Here is a 19,764-nt window from a genome sequence, read left to right as displayed (position 1 = left end):
GAACCCACTCGGCTTCTCCTCTCACTTCCTGTTTGTGTCCTCTGTGTGGAACCAGGCCCAGGTTTAGACAAACAAAATGATTTCTAAATCCACAGCCTTGTTCTCCCTCTCTCTCTCCCTCCTAAGCACATGCCGTTTTCTGTGATCTGTGATCAAGGGAACACTTTAGCTACACTCCATTTACAACACAAAAAATTACCTACCATAATCAAGGAATAGTCTCAGCTCTAGGGGAAAGGAGCCGTCAAAATGCATCACGATGGACACATGTCCACCTTGTAAAGCTCTCAGTAGAAATACATAGGAAGAGTGCATGACCCCTTGTGAAATTAATTGTCCAAACTGGGGATTACAGAGGATTAGGAGGGAGTAAATCTACGCTGAGCTATGCTGTCACTGCTCTGTCAGGACAGAAAGAGCCCTGTTTTCAAGCACCGGTGCCTTTCTCAGATGTTAGGTTTGTTTTCACCTCCTTATACCTACAGTTGAAACCCTCCAGTTTACTTTTTTGGTCATCGTAGTTCATTTTCTCTTGGACCTGGACAGGAACGAATATGAGAGTCATCGGGGTGATTTCACAAGTTGGTGGTGCAATGTGGTATTGATGTGATAAAAGCCATTCACCCCCAACACCACCATTGGGACAATGACAAAGGTGAGACACTTCAAATTCTATTCCTGAACTCTTGTAATTCATAGTGAAGGCTGCCACGTCCTGTATACGTCCTTTGGGGAATTTCCACTTTCACCCACCCTTTCTTTACTTCCTTTTTGCAAATCAAAGTCCTTGTGTCATGTAGAAGTGAGACTGACCGACTTTCCCATCCAATGTACAGCATGATCCCCACTCAAAGCAAAATCAATCTTTGTCATTCTCCACAGAGGCCTTTAAGACTGTATTATTATGTGTGTACAAATATGGTGATTTGCACATGGCCTCACCCCCAGTGGCAAGACAGGGCTCCGCCCTCAGGGGCAAGAAAGAAGCTAAACCACGTGATCTAAGTCCACCAACCAGTCAAAGTTTCCATTAGGATGCTGGAAGGGTTTTTGCTCAAATTGCCCTGTGGCTGACTCAATTCTGTGTCTTCAACAATGGATGCTTTTATAAAGAACATGTTACTGGATTTTTCGTTTTTTGAATCCACTGCAAAGGTAAAAATTGATTTCCTTCGCTGCTTTTTCTTAATTCCAAATAATGCTGTGTGTACTGTTGCCACCTCAATGAGCAGGAAGACCATAATTTACCAGATGTGAGGCTATTAGCCCTTCATTTCCTGAAGCAATGAATTAGCAACTCTTTTTCCCTGTCACGGAAAATTGTCACCAAAACAGTCCAAGACACAATGGCAAATCCAATTAATGTTTTGTTTCTTCAAGAGGACCCGGCCTAAAAATGAATTGACTGAGAGGAAAATTGGAGAGGAAATTACTCTCAGTTCCAAAGGGGAGGGGGGGGGGGGGGCTGCAGTAAACGTTATTTAATGTTACATATACCACATCACAAATGTTTCAAAAAATTACAGAAGGATTACCCTTTTCTACTAGTCAAGATGAAAAATCACAGATGATATCTTTGATTTTTCTTGCTCCAATTTTCTGGAAGAAAAAACTTCAATGTCTCTTTTGAAAAAACAACAGCAGAAAGGTGAAGTTCAAGGGTTCAAGACTGTTTTAGTTGGAGTGGTGTTTGGGGGACAAAGAGTAAAGCTAGAGTCTGGAAACTTGAACTTTAAGATGAGCTTAATACTTTTAATTTGTGTTTTATTTTATATTTCATATTATATCCAATTTTCTGTGAATAACTTAATGTTTATGATGGTTAATAACTTGAGATGGAACATACATTTTGTTTACCTGTAGCTTCCCTTAATAGATAGTACATTCTTGACCTACTCTATAGAAATACCCTTAAGATTTATGTAGATTTATAATTTGCTGTAAGAAGAAAATGTTCTCTGAAATTGACTTTGCTATTTTCACTTAGTGAAATAATGGAAAATGGATAATGGAAAATGTACTTAAAATTTGATAAGAATAATGTAGATTAGAGTGAGCACAATGTAGTCCATGTTTCCAAATACATAGAAAATTATGGATACATTTCCCTTGTTTGTGCATTTAGTTGATAATCATTTCTAAATTATATGAGATTACACTGGAGATGTTTAAGGGGTGAAGGACAGCCCTTGTCCTTGAGGAACTTGGGACCTGGTGGAGAGACTAGAGGGGTGTCCCCGAAGCACGTGGAAAATAATTATCAGGCAGCACACAGAAGAGCAGGGCCAGTGTAGTAGCTACAGACATTGAAGTCAAGGACATGTGAAATGAGGAAAACTTGCTGTGGGCTAAGAACAGTCAGGAAAGTCTTGATTCCTTCCCTAAGAAATTTCCCAAAGTAAGGAAGAGAAAAGTGGGTGGAGGTAGGAAAGGAGAGGAAAATTGAGAATATACGCTGAACACCATCTCTGAAAATCCCAATATCTTCCTTTAGATTTATGCACAGGTTCTCATGAGATTGAAGGGGCAATGAGAATTATTTAGAAGAAGTAACTTTTATTGATGAAACAACACTGAAGAAAAGAGAGTTACTCTTTGAAGAATAGTATATAAAACTCATAATAATAAAATCATTTGTCAAAGCCTGAAATAAGAGGTGAGCATATGAACTTTTAAAGAGTCTTTATGGATCATCTTACATGAAAATGTTAAAGAAAATACATCCCTTTGTTGGCTCTTGAAGACTATGAATCCTTGAAATGAAATATAGAAAATAGAACTCACTTCCTAAAACATGCCAATTTCACTTAGATCCTAAAAGATGCAAAAGTAGGTCTTTCACACTTCAAGTTTTCTTCAGGTAAATGGTGAGGTAAATGGCCACATTTTCTATTTGTAATTTCGGGGTCTCCTCCTGGGCCCCAGTCTCACCTCCTGCATGAATTAGTCAGGCTGTTGTTCCTCTACATAAGCAGTGACCATTCCCCTCTGTATGTATACGGCATTGCTGGTTTCCGTGCCTGGAGTTATTGACTCTGCTGTCGCACTGTATTGCATTTTCATTCAGAATCCTTCGAGATCTGGTTCAAATTCGATATCCAAGTTCTTCCCCGTCCCTTTTCAGCCAACTAGTCAGCAACACTTCTAAAACACATCCAAAAAGCCCTGTAAGAAGTACAGAAAGGGAGGAGGGGAATATATAGCTCTCGCTTACAGAGAAACAATTCTGTTCGAAGTGAAAAAACTTATAAAGGGAAGACTACTTTGGAACACATGTCCAGCAGCACAACATGAGCCCCAAGGAAAAGCATAAATACTGAAGGAATTAGCTTATTCATTTGGAACTGAAAATGTCCCACCTCCTTGGTCATTAGCCGTTTAAATCTATCAATCACAACAGTCAATTGAATCTTCCTTAGCTGTCATCATCATCAGGTGCCTAAGGAAAACACAAATAAATCAAAGTCAACACACTTTTATTTATTTATTCAGAGTTTAGGGGGAAAATGATATCACAATGTAAGTTCTGATTATGAATGAAGTATATTGAAAAAGTCTTACATCAAAAACTGTGTGTTGGCAGTTCCACATGACATCATATGATAGATACAAGAAGGATTTTATGCTGACACAAACTACTATTTTATTGCAGTTGTAGCAAATAAGTTAAGTCTCCTCTTAAGGACTTTAACAAATGTTTACCTTTTCTAGGCAATTACTTAACTTTCCAATTATCCAGAAAGTGAGCTCATGTGGACAGCAAAACACACTAAATGATCTGAACACATGGTATTAAAACTCAGAGAACTTTTGTTCTTTGTTTGTTTGCTTGTTAATATTGAATAAGGAGGTACAGACTTGACCTTAAGCATTTTTTTTAATTACAAAGCTTCTTCTTTTATTTGAAACGAGCTGTACACTCTGCTCTCATAATCCATCCACCCATTTAAAAGCAGGTTTTCAACTGCCACAGTCATTAAACTCTAGCAACCTGGGAAAAGACATAGCTATACTATTTTCACATGCTTAAACTATCCAGAATTGATTTTTGTCTGTTTGTTTTCATTCCTGGGAGAATGGGTTGCCTGTGGTCACCAAGGCATTCTCCCTAGGATTCCATCATTGCTCTTGGTAGAATTGTCATTGTTTAGAATATTGCGAACATAATCAGTACTGGCTTGTTGACCATATTACTTGATCAAGGTCAAGTTGGATATAGAGTCATTTATGGATCTTTTTTACTAATCTCTTTTCCAAAAACATATAGAACCCCTTATTCAAAGACACGCATCAGAACATCAGGATGAAAGAGGGCTCCATGATTTCATTTGTATTTACTGTAAGATCTAGGAATCTGGGTTCATGGATTGAGATCTATTCCAGCCTCCTGGATCACTGATGCACCTACTAGGCATTTAGGTTCCTGATACTAGAGTTTTCTCTGGAATCTTTCAAGATAATCTCTTTTTCTTTGACTTTCAATAGTTCAGCTATGGTGTGTCTAAGTAAAAATCTCTTTGGCATTTGTTTAGTTTCTCAGATCCATTGATAAATGTTTTTCATCAAGTTTGGAATATTTTCAGCCAGTTGTTTCTTCAAATATTTGTCATGTCCTTTTCTTTCTCTCTCCCACTGGGATTCCCCATTACACACAGGATTATTATGATTGGTAGTGACACACGGGTCTCAGGATTTGTTTAATGTGTCTTCAATTGTTTTTCTTTCTGTTTTTCAGCTTGGATAAATTTTTTTGATCCATTTCCAAGTTCAGTAACTCTTTCTTCATTCATGGCAAATCTGCTGTGGAATCGATCTCGTGAATATTTTGTTTTGGTGGTTGTATTTTTCAACTCTAGAAGTTTCGTCTGGTACTTTTTAATAGATTTGACTTCCTTATCAGTGTTCCCTCTATACTGAATCATTATTAGCATATCTTCTGTTCTTTAAAATTTTTTTGAACATTATATAATACATGCTTTGAAGTCTTTATCTACTAAATCCAACTTATAGGGCTTCACAGAGTCCATTTTCATTGACTGCTTCTTTTTCTCCCTGAGTATTAGTCTTATTTTTCTGCTTTTCGCATGTTTCATTATTTCTTATTGAAAATTGGACATTTTAATTTTTTTGTTTATTTTATTTTTGAGAGAGAGACAGAGACAGAGAGACAGAGCATGAGCGAAGGAGAGACAGAGAGAGAGGGAGACACAGGATATGAAGGAGGCTCCAGGCTCTGAGCTGTCAGCACAGAGCCTGACGTGGGACTCAAGCTCACGAACTGTGAGATCATGACCTGAGCTGAAGTCGGCACTCAACTGACTGAGCCACCCAGGTGTCCCTTGGACAGTTTAGATAATATAACAACCCTTGTTCTAATTTTATTTTTATCCTGGGTTTTTCTGTTGTTGCTGGGGTTTTTTGCTTACTTTCCTTTTTATTTTATTTTTAAAAATGAACTAATCTAGGCTTAACCTGCAGAAACTATCATCCCTACAGTGTATGGCTACTGATGTCTCTTCTCAGAGTTTAAAAAGTATCGGGGCGCCTGGGTGGCGCAGTCGGTTAAGCGTCCGACTTCAGCCAGGTCACGATCTCGCGGTCCGTGAGTTCGAGCCCCGCGTCAGGCTCTGGGCTGATGGCCCAGAGCCTGGAGCCTGTTTCCGATTCTGTGTCTCCCTCTCTCTCTGCCCCTCCCCCGTTCATGCTCTGTCTCTCTCTGTCCCAAAAATAAATAAAAAACATTGAAAAAAAAAATTAAAAAAAAAAAAATATTATTGTCCTTTTTGAGTCTGCCTTCCTAAAGTAACCTCTGTGTCTGTACAGTTTAGTGGTCAGTCAATGAGATTGGCACACATTGTGCTCAAACACCTCATGGCTACACTGCTCCCACTCTCTGTTAGTGGATCTGTGTTTGGTTTGGGGAATCCATTCCAAGTCTGGGCCCTTTTCATATCTGCCTCCTTTCTTACTTTTTGCTGGGCCCTCTGAGGTCTCCTCCTCATGAGTACAGGCTTCCAGACAGCCAAGGATGCATGGAATGCTTATCAAGGCCCTCAATGGCTATCTTATTTCCAGAATCTTCCTGTCTAGCCCTCTGGTATTCCACTACATCCCAACAGAAACCAAAACCTCAGGCTAGTAGAGCTACAGTCTTGTCTTTTCTCAGTTGCTTCTGGGCCTGGGTTTTCCCCCCTTCCACTCCAAATAAAGGTAGCTTCCTTCAACAGCAAACCTGCTGGTTTTCACAGACTGTTTTGCTATATATTTCCAGTTCACTGGATTGATTATTTTTGTCAAATTTGTCCAGCATTAAAGTTGTTTTAGAGAATCAGGACTTGTTGATCTCTTCATTCCTCTATACCTGAACTGCTACATCATTCCTGATACTAGAATCCTATTCTTTGCAAGAGATGTTAAAGGTTTACCTGTGGTACTGGGTGTCATTCCTTGGTGGGAGGTCGCTTATACTGCCCTGGAAAAAGTCGTCAGATATCAAGGCAGTAAGATCCTAACAAGAGTCTAGTAAGGAAAGAAAGGGACTAGCAAGTTAGTTTCATAAAATATTAAACACAAACATTAGCTCACCATATGCCTGAATTACCTGTATGGTCTTTTAACTGACCATAGTTTTCTAATTCTTTTCAGGGCACAACCAGAAAAGTCCAAACAAAACAAAACAAAAAATGATATGCTTTTAACCTCGTGGAGCTGGCCTCCTGGTCAGGAAGATGGAAAATGCCTAAAGAAAAATGTCTTGAGAAGAGAAACACTTTAGCAAACATGAATGAGTGGACATGCATTCAGCCCCATTCATGCTGTGGAGATTAGCACAGGCTAGGCCCCAAGAAAAAGGTACTCCCATCCCACTGGTTTTTGAAAGGGAAACAGAATCTTTATAATAGTACTGAATAAGGGAATAAAGAGCAGTTGCAAGTACGTACAAGACAGGGTTAGGCTTTCTTTTCTTTTTTGTTTTCCCTTAGCATGGTCCCACTCAACTTCTCCAGCAGAGTGAAGTATGGGCTTTGGTTTTACTCTGCTGTTCTTTAATCTGGACTCTGCTAGTGATGTGGGGAGGTCTGAATTTAGACTTTATGTTCCATTTTTCATCAGCCATATCTAAGTTGGAGATTTATACTCTATCAGACCTGAACCATCAGCCAAGCATTCTATCTCATGTAAGTGATTTTTTAAAAATCAAGGATGGTTAGGTGCCTTTATGATTTTTTCATTGTGTTTCTATTTCCCTTTATTCTTGAAATGATAAAATGGCAAGAGCATATTTAGAAAATGATGTCTCTATATCAGAGAGATTTTCTGTTTCTTCATGGTATGATGTGTTTATAATTATGATTTAGGATATATTTATAATCAAGATGCCCCACACAAAGTAAAAAACTCAGATTATCAGTTTAAATCGCTAGGAATAAAAAATTGGATGGGCAAGGTAGGATGTGCTCGAATCATTCCTTAAGCTGACATGTTTATAAAACAAAATCATTATGTCATAAAGTCAGTATAGATTTATTGGCCTAAAGGTAAAACACAAAGAAAGATCTTTTAAAAGTGGCCACTAAAATATCCTTGTATTAAAGCATAATTAAGATATTAATCACATTTTTGGTCCCTGGTTGTTTATCCCTCTGAGTAAGAAAACTGAGGTGACTATTATTCTGTCAGTTTGTGCATTACTACACTGTTTCCACTACCTGTGAAGTCTGCAAACTGAATCACCTTAAAAGAATTAGTCACTATGTTGAGATTTTTTTCTTTGGCCCGTCTCCATGCCATGTTTTGCTACTGCTCTAAAGCATTTCCTTATTCGATGGTAATAAAATAAGTTCAAAATATATGCTGTATAAGTAAAAGCAGCTAGTTTGATTCATGCTTCTCTTCTACTCCCCAAAAGTGGCAAGCAACACTCTCCCTCTCTTCCCTGCCCTCAACCCCAGGAAACGAGACATTTTTCCCTTTCTCCTGCTCATGCTCTCCATTCTGATACTCCTTCTTCTCTGCCAATAATCTCCAGTATTCCCATGCAGGTAAACCTGTGCATACGCCGCCTTTCCTTCCCAATAAGCCCTTAGAAGATCCTGCCAGCCATATCTTGTCACAGACGTAAACCTGGTGACCGTGTTGACTGACCGCATCACCTATCGGCAATCAGCCAAAGGAAAGGGGGCTTAATTACAATGGAAGTAATTAGGTTGGGAATAAACAATTACTTCACAGGCAACCTGGACCACATACACTGCTGCTGAGGCCCAGGAGCACGTTGGGGGCCAAGTCATAAATCCTATAAAGCCTTCTGCACTTAGTATAGCAACTAACACAGGGTAGGTTGTGGAATTAATAAATATTTGGTTAATGAATAGTTGAATAAAGTAGATGGGTGACTAAAGAATAATGAAGCCTCCTTTCATGTGAAATTGTAACTATTTCCCTGGAATAATATAGTAAAACACCTGCCTTTTCTTAGGAGTCTGGACCAGACCTCTTTCAAAATCTTCTTCTGGACTTTGTAAATGGAATTCTTTGTTTTTCATGTATCAGTTCATCATAAGTTTTTAAACCAAAGCCTGACAGTTGTTTCTCCTTTCATTTGGAGCAAAAGTATAAGTACTTAACAATAGCCTGTAAGACCCAACATGAACCCACCTGGTTCTTCCCTTCCTTGCCTTTCCAGTGTCAACTTTCACTGCTCTCTCTTGCTCCCTTCCTCCACCCACGTTGGCCCTTTCAATATTTCTTGGATTCATCAGGCACATACTTGTCTTTGGGCCTCTGTGCCTACTGTCCCATCTGCTTGGTGATTCTTCCCAGATACGCACATGGCTCATTCCTTACCTCCTTTAAATGTCACCTTTACAGGCAAGACAACACTGACCACCTGGCTAATACCTACCCTCATGGATCCTGTTACACTTCTCTGTTTTTTAATTTCCTTAGCATTTAAACCATCTCCTAATACAATGTATAACTTTCCTGTTTATCGCGTTTTTGTCTGTCTCCTGTGCCCCACCTGTATCCCCAAGCTAGACAGAGGGCAGGAATTTTTGCTCACTGCTATGCCTGTAACAATGCCAGGGACACAGTGGGTGCTCAATAAATAGTTGTCAAATAAATTGTCGGTTATTGGATCAGTAACTATATTAGGAGTTCGAAAACTAGAATGCTGTGTTTTAGTTGTTCCTAAACCTGGCTACATATCAAAATCACATGAAACCCTTGATGAAATAGATTCCCTGGGCCCCACCACAGAAAACTTAATTTAAATAACTTTGAATCAGGTTCAGAAATTCATTTGAGAGCCCCAGATGATTCTGATGGAGCCCCTGTTTGAGAGCCCCTGAATGGAGAAGGAAAAAACATGACTTTGGAGTCATATCAATCTGGCTTCAATCTCCTCTCTGCAGTTTACTAGCTGACTGGGTGATCTTGAGTAAATTACCTGTTGACACTTATTCTCTAGAAGGCTTTCTTCATCTGCAAAATAGGAACAAATATTTAGTGATTCATGACCAAACAAATGAAATAATCAGAGGTCCTCAGAGGACATATCATAAGCAAAGGAAGTAGCAAAAGGCTGAACCATAAGAGGCACTGAAGGGATATTAATGTCCGAGTCGCCCCTAGGCATAGCTGCATCTCACAGATAAGCAGAGGCATATTCTTTCCACATTTCAGTTTTCTTGGTTTGGCAAAAGCTGAGCTTACTGGGGCTTCATCCAGACTCGAACTATTTAATCTCTGTACTTGAAGTAGATAAAGGTTGGCTAAAGCTGGCAGATTATTTTGTTGTTGTTATTGACTTTGGCCAGTACTTCCATGTCATTGGCTCTTTGGAAAATGTCCTAAGTTTATGTGATGGGTACATTTTGATATAAATAAGTAAGTGGTATATTGCCAGGGGTATTAACGAATGATTGTGTTTGAAATGATCCTGTGTTCTCTTGACTCTGATTGTGTCACTCCAGAGGATTCCTCTTAGGGTTTGGGAAACACAAAAGGAGAATTCATGCCCTGCTTAAGAAGAAATGCCAGGGTTTATGAATGCTTACACAAAAACTAGTTTTCCTGCAACTTTGAAGTTTGTTTTCAAAGAATAATTGTAGTGGTCTTTTCCAGCTTAACTAATTTATCCCTAAGTTCCCTTTGATCTTTCTCTGACATAGCCAATAACAGGGACCATTTTTAGAGAATTATTTATCTTTCACATCCTTTCAGTTTTATTTGCACACTTGCACACGCAATCTGCTTTACAATGAGGTACTTCTTTGCAATTGTTTTGGTCATTCTATAGTGGACTGTTGAATATGTAGTGTATCATGACTTAACGTTCCCTTGCTTATATCCATGTCTTTGGAAACTCTTTGATGTAGAAGCAGGTATCATATTCTTTCTTTTAAGACTTTCATGAGACCTGGATCCCTGACTTCAACAAAAGAAGAATGTAATAAGCTTTTATTGTTTGAGTGATTGGCTTACCGGTTTTAATACATGTAATCAAGGAAACGAACGCCAGCTAGAAAATTATAGAAAGTGCTACGTGTGCCCCAGGTTCACAGGCATGCTGAGTCAGCCTTCTGGGCATACCTTTTCTTTTGGCCAATTTATTGCCATTAACACCCTTTATTTAAGAACAAAAGAAAGTAAAATTAGCAGAAGTGAATTGAGATTTTCAATATTAACTTTTAATACAAGGACAATTGGCTGCTTGAGAACAAATATTAATATGCCTGCCCAAACCAACAATAAATTATATATATTTTAAAAGGTTGTTGGCATTGCAGTGTGCATAAGGCACTGAACTCATAATTGGCACTACTGTTTTGGCCCTGTGACCAGTTTGACATCAGGGACTTATTTTCCAGTTTTTTCCTCTGAGTTGTTATAATCATTTGCTCTGGTGGAATCTAAACTGAACGGCATGCACAATAAATGTGCTCCCTCCTGGAGCTCACACAGGCATTGTAAAATGCAAAGGAAAACAGTGGGAGACATTGAAGTGGTTCACACACTGACCTTTTAAACACCAAATAGGAGAAATGAATATCTAAAAGGCCAGGTTAGCCCAGAATCCCACCCACACTACTCCAGAGTGCCCACCACCCAGCCCAAACGTTCATGTCTACGTGTCACGTGGAGACAGACTCCGAGATAAAGGGATCAGCGGGAGTGATAGGTGTACAACCATCAGTGTGAAAAACCAATTTCTCTTTCTTTCTCTGACACCATCACTAGTAATTAATATTCAGCTGTTATTGACCCGTTTACCAATAATGTGTGATGCAGGCTTGGATATGGGCTGGCTCTTGAAAGACGCTGGTCCTGAGGATATGGATAGCAGTATTTAAAAGAAAAGAAAAACATGGGTAGCTGATATGCATAAATGATCATTTTCACTTACAAATTGAAATATGTGAACTTTCATATGTAAGTCGTTATGTGGACAAAACTTTTCCTTCTCTTTAGGATACATCTAGGAGTGGATGCTGGGCTAGCAGTTAACTCTATGTTTCATTCTTGAGGATCTGCCAAACTTCTCCAAAGCAGCCGCACTATTTTACATTCCCACCAAGGGTCTTTGAAGGTTTCTAATTTTTCTACATCTCCTCCAACACTTGCTGTTATGTGTTTTTTATGATAGCCATCCTAGCGAGTGATAGCTCTTTGTGGTTTTAATTTGCATGCCTGGTAAGTCGCTTGGAAGCCTGGAAGATTTTTCTTTATTAGCCTATGAGTTCAGCAAGTTTGTTCAGAATATGACAAGATGTGTCTTGTGCCACATTGGAACACATTGAGCCTGTCTAAGCTTTAGGTTCAGGTCTTTCTTCAATATGGAAGAAACTCATTTTTATCCTTGATAAATTTCCCGTGTTAAATTATTTTCCCTCTTTCATGGGTTTTATTTCTTATGCTGGAATGTATTCTCATGCTAGTTTCCTTGATCTACTCTCCAGATCTTGCACATGTTATCTGATAGTATCATTTTTTTATATTTTTGCTCTTTGCTTTGAAGTATTTATTCATTCCTTCATATTTAAAAATTTAGCAATAGCTTCAGACTAGCACAACCATCCAAGTGAGAATGACTGAAACCCTGGACACCTTTAAAAAGCAGATCTAAAACACTAGAGAACTGGCAAGGCAGCGTGAACAGGTGGGAACAAGCTACAATGCTGAAGGGAAGAACAGAAAGGTGAGTGCAACACCCATCTCCAGTTTTCTTCCTGTGATGTTTGGTAACCTGCAAGCCAGAAATGAAGAAGCCACTAAGGTGAACAAAGTTTCTTTCAATCTTACTAGGTTGGGGAATAAAGATCTTCGGAAACTACCAAGGGGCAGGCTTTGTCACACATATAAAATGTTCACTCAGATCCTTGAAGGGATTCACGCCAGTGTTAGCAATCAAATGTATATAAACCAAATCTCGCAAAGACTGAAAACTAATGAAGTCTGCTTAATATATGATTGGATTATGATAATCTTTCCCTAGGCCAACTGCCTAATAAAATAGAGTTAACCTTCTGGAGAAAGATAACAGCATCCAAAGCATCAGATGATTTCTCATGTTTTCCTATGAAATGTCAGGCATTCCCGGGGACAAGATCAAATGAAAATCAAGAGAAAAACGAATAGACAATAGGGACAGATGCACAAGAGATTGGAAAATGAGATTTTTCAAATGTGGATATCAAAATAGTTGTAATTACAAGGTCAAGGATATCAGCAGAAAATTGGAATCTATACATAAAAGAAGCAAATTTAAACCCCAAAAGTGAAAATATAAGAACCAAATTTAAGAATTTAATAAATGTTAAGAAACTGTCACCCATTGACTAACTCAAACACTTCCTAACTCATTTCATGATGCAGTTAAACTTTGATAGAAAAACCCAACAAGAACATGGCAAATAGGAAAATTACAGGCAAATTTATCTTATGGAATAGATGAAAACATTCTACATAAAATATTAGCAAACCAAATCTAGCAATACATAAAAAGGAATAGTACATCATGATCAAATGGGGTTTAAAAAGAACAACCACAGCGGAAGTTGAAAGACAATTTAAATTAAATGGTAGTTAAAATATGACAACTTGTAGATGTGGTTAAAGCCATACAGAGAAGGAAGCATGTAGTCTTAAATATATATATATTGGGGAAAAAAGCTTAAAGGAACAGTTGAATATCTATCTTAAACAAATAGACAAATCACAGCAAATAAATCAAATAGAGAAGAGGATGAAAAAAAAATAAAGGTCACAGCAACAATTAGTGAAATATGAAAACAAACATCCAATCAGAAGGATCAACAAAGCCAAGATGGTTCTTTCAAAAGGACAATTAGCAAGACTAAAAAGACTGATTATTAAAGCAGGGGGCTTCAAATTAGCCTTCTGATAAAAATGGCCATTACTAGGCTTTGTATAGATATTAAAAATATTATTAGAGAAAATTATAGACAATTATATACTAATAAATCTGAAAATTTAGATAAAAGTACACATTTCCTGAAAAATACACCTACCAACACTAACACAAAAATTAATAGAATATCAAAATAGTTCTTTACCTATTAAGGAATTGGATTCATTATTAAGTAACCTCCCCACAAAGAAAACTCTAAGCCCAGATGCTTTCACTTGTGAATTCTCCCAAATATTTAAGGAACTAATAAAACCAATATTATAAAAACTTTTCTAGAGAATAGGAAAAAAAGAACACTTCCTAACTCATTTTATGATGCAATTAAACTTTGATAGAAAACCCTGATAAGAACATTATAAAAAGGAAAATTACAGGCAAATTTATCTGATTAAAAGAGATGAAAAAATCCTAAATAAAATATTAGCAAACCAATTCTATCAATACATAAACGGAATAGTACATCATGACCAAGTGGGTTTTAAAATTCAAAATTCAATCGATGTTATGTGTCACATTCAGAGAAAAGGGAGAAAGATCATGTGGATTTTCTTTCATGTTTATCATCTTTCTAATAGAAAAATAATATTTAACATCCATTCATGATTAAAAACTCTTAGAATCTAGGAATAGAAGAAAACTTCCTTAATCTGATGAAGTGTATCTATAAAATCCCTACATCATTTTATTTGTTATTTATTGGAAGATTCCTCCCTTGATATTGGCAATGGGACAGTGTTGTCTACTCTAGCTCAAACATTGAACTAGAGATCCTACTTAGTGCAACAGGCAAGAAAAGAAATAAAAGGCCTTCAGAATTGGAGAAGAAGAAATAAAATTGCAATTTTGGAGACAAAATGATTTTAAACATAGAAAACCCAAATAATGTACAACCAAACTCTTACAATTAATGAGTGAAATTTGCAAGTTTGCCTTATACCAGATCAATAAAACAAATTGTATTTCTATATACTAGCAACAAACAAAGACAAAATTAAATTTAAAAACTACGTTTAAATAAAAAATCAGCATACATCTGTGAGTAAATATAATACCTCTACATTAAATACCAAAAATAATTAAACAAATTCAAAACATTATCAAGAGAAACTAAAGTAATCCTAAATAATTGGAATATATACCATGTTCATTAAAAGCAAAAGTCATTACTGTAATGATGTTTATTTTCCCCAAATTGAACTATAACTTCAATACATTCCAGCAGGAATGTCAACTTTTTTGTGGATAGCGACGTGCTGATTCTAAAACTTAAAAGGAAATTCAAAGGGCTTGCAACAGTCAAGTCTAACTACAAGAATAATTAAAAGGTTGGAAGATTTATGCTACCAGCATGAGCCCTATTATAAAATAATACGAATATTTTGAGCCACTGATGTAATAGGCCAACGGAGCCGAGTGAAACAGACTCACATATGTCTGGGCACCAGATTCTGACAAAAGTAACAGGGGAGTGGTAGGAAAGCATAGTCGTTTCAGTAGATGATGCTATGTAAATTGAATATTTATATGGAAAAAAAGCGAATCTTGAATCCTACTGCACCACACACAAAAATCAACTTCAGAGAAAATGTAGATCTAACTATAAAAGGTAATACAGCTAAACTTTCAGACTTGAACACAGGAAAATATCTTTGTGACTTTGGAGAAGGCAAATATATTTTTAAACACAATTGGTGAGACACAAAATGTGCCAGCTAAGACAGGAACATTTAATAAACTGGTTAAATTAAGAGGTTCTGTTCATCAAAAGATACCATAAAAAGAGTGGGATGGTAAAATCGGAGGACGGGAGAAAATATTTGCCACCAATTTATTCAACAACAAGTTCAAAATGTGTTATTAAATTCCCACAGTTCATTAAGTAGAATACAAAGCCAGTAGAAAGTGGGTAAAAGATATGTACAGACATTTCGCAAAAAAAAAAAAAAAAATCCAAATGTCTACTAAACACATGAATAGGTGCTTAGCTTCACTGGTCATGAGAGAAATGCTAATTGAAGCCCAATGCCATACCATGACACCCCCACAAGTAAGAATAGCTAAAACGAAAAGAAAAAAGAAAAAAATCCAGTATGGGTAACCATATGAAACAATCACAACTTTAATGCTCTTTTATATACTTTGGGTGGGAGTCTTGGGTATAATCCACTCCGAGAAATAAATTGATATTTTATTGCATAGCCAAACGTTGGCATAATTTATGATCCAGTATTTTCTGGATCACAATAGGGACTCTTGTACACTTATCAGGAGACATGCACAAGAATGTTCATGTCAGTAGTGTTCATAAAAACAACACACACACACACACACACACACACACACACACATCTCTTAACAACTCAAATGTATAGCTATCAGCAGAATGCATATAAATAGTAGTATTTTAACACTATGAAATATATTACACAGGAATGAATTACACTCAATAATATGGATGAATCTTAAAAACAGTAGTGATGTTAGGTGATAAAAGAAAGACTACAAATAAGATGATCCCATTTTTATAAAGGCCAGATACTGGAAAAAATAAGGCACATGTTGAACCAGCTCATGAGCATGTGTGTGTGTGTGTGTGTGTGTGCGTGTAACAGAAATCAGTGTATGCCAAAGTGACTATTTCTAGCAGAGGGATTCATTTCCTTTGTGCTTATCTGTGTTATCTGAAGATTCTATAGTGAACATATAATACAATTTTCCTAATGAAATGTGTTACTAATTGACCATCACAATACTCCTCAATGTTGAGTAAGATACCCATTTTTACCATGGCCCCCATGCCTTGAAACAACCACAAAACAGAATATCTCACATTGAATTCGCTCTCCGTGCAAATCAACCAGCCCCCGCAGTGGCTGAAATAATTGTACAAACAATCTCGCAATCCATGCACCATAATGACATGGAGTCAGCCCCTTCCATAGGTAATATTTCAGCAGCTTTAATCTCTTGCCTCTTTTACAATTTGGTATCTTCTTTTTCAGAAGTGGAAAAGAAATATAAAGTTGGAAAGGCCAGGAGCTTTGACTCTTGTGGGAATGTGTGTTCTGAATGAAAAGAAAATACGGATCCTTAGGTCAGCACCTAAATGTGAAGCTGTATGTTAATTTAGATTTTAAAACCTGCCACTCTCATAGCGAGCCAGGTGCGGTGAACAGATCCTCTTGCATAAGTCTATAAAGCAAACCTCATCACTGAGTGTGTCAGAGCCCAGAGATTTATTACAAAGTGATATATTTTCAAAGAACAGCACAAAGAGTCTTTTAACACTGAATTTGTCAGAGACCTCGCCGACATCAAACAGATGCTTTTCACTTGGAGCGTTTGACTCTTAAACTTCAATGTTTCATACGTTAAGTGATTGGAAACTTGGGAACCATGAAGTAATACTTTTCTCTGATTTGGAAAATTTGACTCTTTAACAATGAAACTTTAGATGCATATTAAGAATGACTTTGAGAAGTGGCATAGTGTTTTCTTTATGGAGAGGCTATCCTTTGGTCCAGTAATATCACTCTTTCAAAGATTAAAACAAAAAAAATCTCTAAAATGGATTTCATGTTAGCAAGAGGTTTTTTTTTTTTTTTTAACCCTCTCTACCCTTTCCCCCTTTACTCACCTATGCGTCTTGTTGATTTCTTCTAAAAATCAAATGAGCACTACATGCCTGAGGCTTCAATAAAAGCCTTCTAACGTGGGTCATTTGACTTTTGGCCTTAAAAAATAAATCATATGCCAGAAGTTGGATTACTATCATGCCATATTCTTGAATAAACATGGTGCCTCCTCTCAGCTGAGGCTGTTGCCAGTGTTTATAATTTTGCATACATTTTTACCCAGATGCAATGAGCTGCTTGTATGGAGCTCTCCTGGTTACCGATCACGCTATAAACCACAGAAAGCATGCAAACCAGAAGAAGCAAAGCCCAGCTTTGGTTTATGGCCCTGCTCAACTTTTGGTCCAACCAACTCTAACTCCATCTTGAGCTGGATCAGAAGGGAAAGAGCTATTGCTTTTGGATTTAAGAAGTATGCAGGGCCCAACATTCCTAATGCACGGGAGGAACAGCTGGGCCACCCAACATGATCTTAAACCTGTCCCATAAATAACGGAGCACAAACTAGAACTTTACCAAGTAAAGAACGTATGACTTTCCCTTGACAGATGTTCCTTTATAAGATTTTTTACATTGCACTTTTTTATTTAGCAAATAAAGCAAAACTTCTTTAGTTTGGATTCGATTACTCGTTCTTCAGGGGCAAAGGCTGGACTAAAAGGAATTAATATGATGACCTAGAAACTGGGGGGGACGTTATCTCAAAAATTTGATTTTGCTTAAGAAGTTATTCCTAATACTAAAAAGAATAATCAGTTGTTGAACTGGGCCCAATACGAGCTGCTTTTTAGAGAAAAGCTCAGAGAAGATGGTTCGCTGTGCACATGCTCACATCGCGATGGACCCAGCGTTCCGAAGTAGTTGTGACTCACCGTAAGTTTCTGCCTTTCCACTGCATGTTCTTCCTTTTTTATGGAAAATGTAAATTAGGGTTAAGTCTACTTGTCAGTTAGGCATTTGTTTGTCCTAAAGGGAGAGAGTTTTGGTGTCAGTCACCCCAAGCTGAGGCAATAACGTAGGATGCATAGGGAGGGGGGTTGATGTTTAGGGAAGCAGTTAATACTATTGTTTTCTTCCCCTCTCACGTTCAGATGCACTTGAGAAATCAGACCCAGATGGAGATGAAAATATCAGCTTTATTCCCAATAAGATCAGTTGGGTAACACGACTTCACATCTCTTGATGAAAAGAACTCGCTCCTCCATTTCAAGTTGAGAACTTGGGCTAGCCTGCCTGCGGAAACATCCAGAATTAGAGCAGAATTCCTGTCTCAAATTGATCTGGGGCTCCCCGCCGGTGGATCAGTTCCCTTCAGTTGACAAACCCGGACCATGGATGCCATCCATCAATCAGATAACTCAGTCCTCCTTCAGGAGCAGGTAAGAGATGGGCAAGCTGCCAGAACTGTGTGCTAGCCAAAGGGTTTAGAGAACCAGAAGGCAAAGGGAAAAGCAGTTCCTTTTGAACATTCTCTGGTACTCTCATTTCTTAACCATTAAGCTTAAAATAAACCAGAGGTATGACTAGCCACCACCTCGCCACACACAAGTGCACTCACACACACACACACACACACACACACACACACTCCCTCATGATAGTCCAGCTCCTGTCCTCATGGACCCCCTAACCTCTCTTGTGTATCTACCTCATTCTACAGTGTGCAGTTTAGATTTTGTTGCTGACATGGGTCGGAGTTTGTACTAATCAAACTAACGGCAAGCCCGGTTCTATCCGAAGATAGTGATCTGATCACTCTACCATTACTCTATTCCCTATTCCAAATTATGTGGAGACACGTAGGTCCATATAGCTTACCAGAGCAAATGCATAAAACAAAATGATACGATAATGGATTCTCTGGTCGTCCATAGTAAGTCAATGTAGAGATGCTTCAAATTTGATGATGAAATTTCTTTTGTTATCAAACCTGCAGGTTTGATAAAATTGATAAAGTAAAAATTTCCTTGCTCTAAGTGAAAATGCAGGAAAGGTTAAGTTCACAGTCATTAAATCTGAAAACCACTCCCCCCAGTTGACCCCTCTCACTCCAGCACCTGAGTGGAACTGGGATTCCATGTGCAACTACAGCAGAGCATTGGTGAAGTGCCTTTAGGACTCCAGAAGTTGAGTTGTCTGAGCCATCCTGGAATGCTAAATCCTCTCTGCCCAGTGCATTCAAATGCTTCTAAGTTGTAACTTGATTTCCCCTTTTTGCCCTGTGATTCTGAACTTGTGATGCAATACTGAAGAGCTCTCTCAAGGTCTATACCTAAATGAATGAATGAATAATAAATTTATGGCAAATAAACCTTTTAAGGCCTGAATCATGGATGTTTCAGTGGCCTCTGTATGAAATTGTAGGAACAGGAAAACATGACTCTCAGGGACATTTTCTCCACGTGTATCAGCAGGAGAATCCCCTTCTGCACATTCCTCACCGAAAGAGCTCTTGATGCTTCTGAGGTTTTGCCTATCAGGACCTATCCCTCCACCATGTCCTCCACAAGGCAGAAACCCCCCTCCACTTTGGAATGTTCCAGGGCTTAAATAATTTATGCTACATTAATGGCAGAGGTTGAGTAATTCTTCTCAGGAGGTACCCTCCCTCAAACCCACTTCTAACACAGACCCACTCTGTTAGTCATGACACTGCCTGGCTTTCCTTTGAGTGTTTTAACTTCCCTGCGCCTT

General features: G+C 38.0%; 1 long non-coding RNA gene across 1 annotated transcript; it reads right to left on the bottom strand.

Annotated features, from left to right (window-relative positions):
• Positions 1-2,542: 2,542 nt before the first annotated feature.
• Positions 2,543-4,294, bottom strand: LOC131496006 (uncharacterized). The gene is made up of 3 exons (XR_009254262.1): positions 3,562-4,294; positions 3,360-3,439; positions 2,543-3,144 (listed from the first exon to the last, which is right to left on the bottom strand). It is a non-coding gene; the product is annotated as an uncharacterized LOC131496006 (long non-coding RNA).
• Between the last annotated feature and the right edge of the window lie 15,470 nt (positions 4,295-19,764).

This window comes from Neofelis nebulosa, chromosome 15 (genome assembly GCF_028018385.1).
Source record: "Neofelis nebulosa isolate mNeoNeb1 chromosome 15, mNeoNeb1.pri, whole genome shotgun sequence".
NCBI classification, from domain to species: domain Eukaryota; kingdom Metazoa; phylum Chordata; class Mammalia; order Carnivora; family Felidae; genus Neofelis; species Neofelis nebulosa.
The sequence above is the reverse complement of the archived record's forward strand: the minus strand, read 5'-3'. Positions and strand labels throughout refer to the sequence as shown.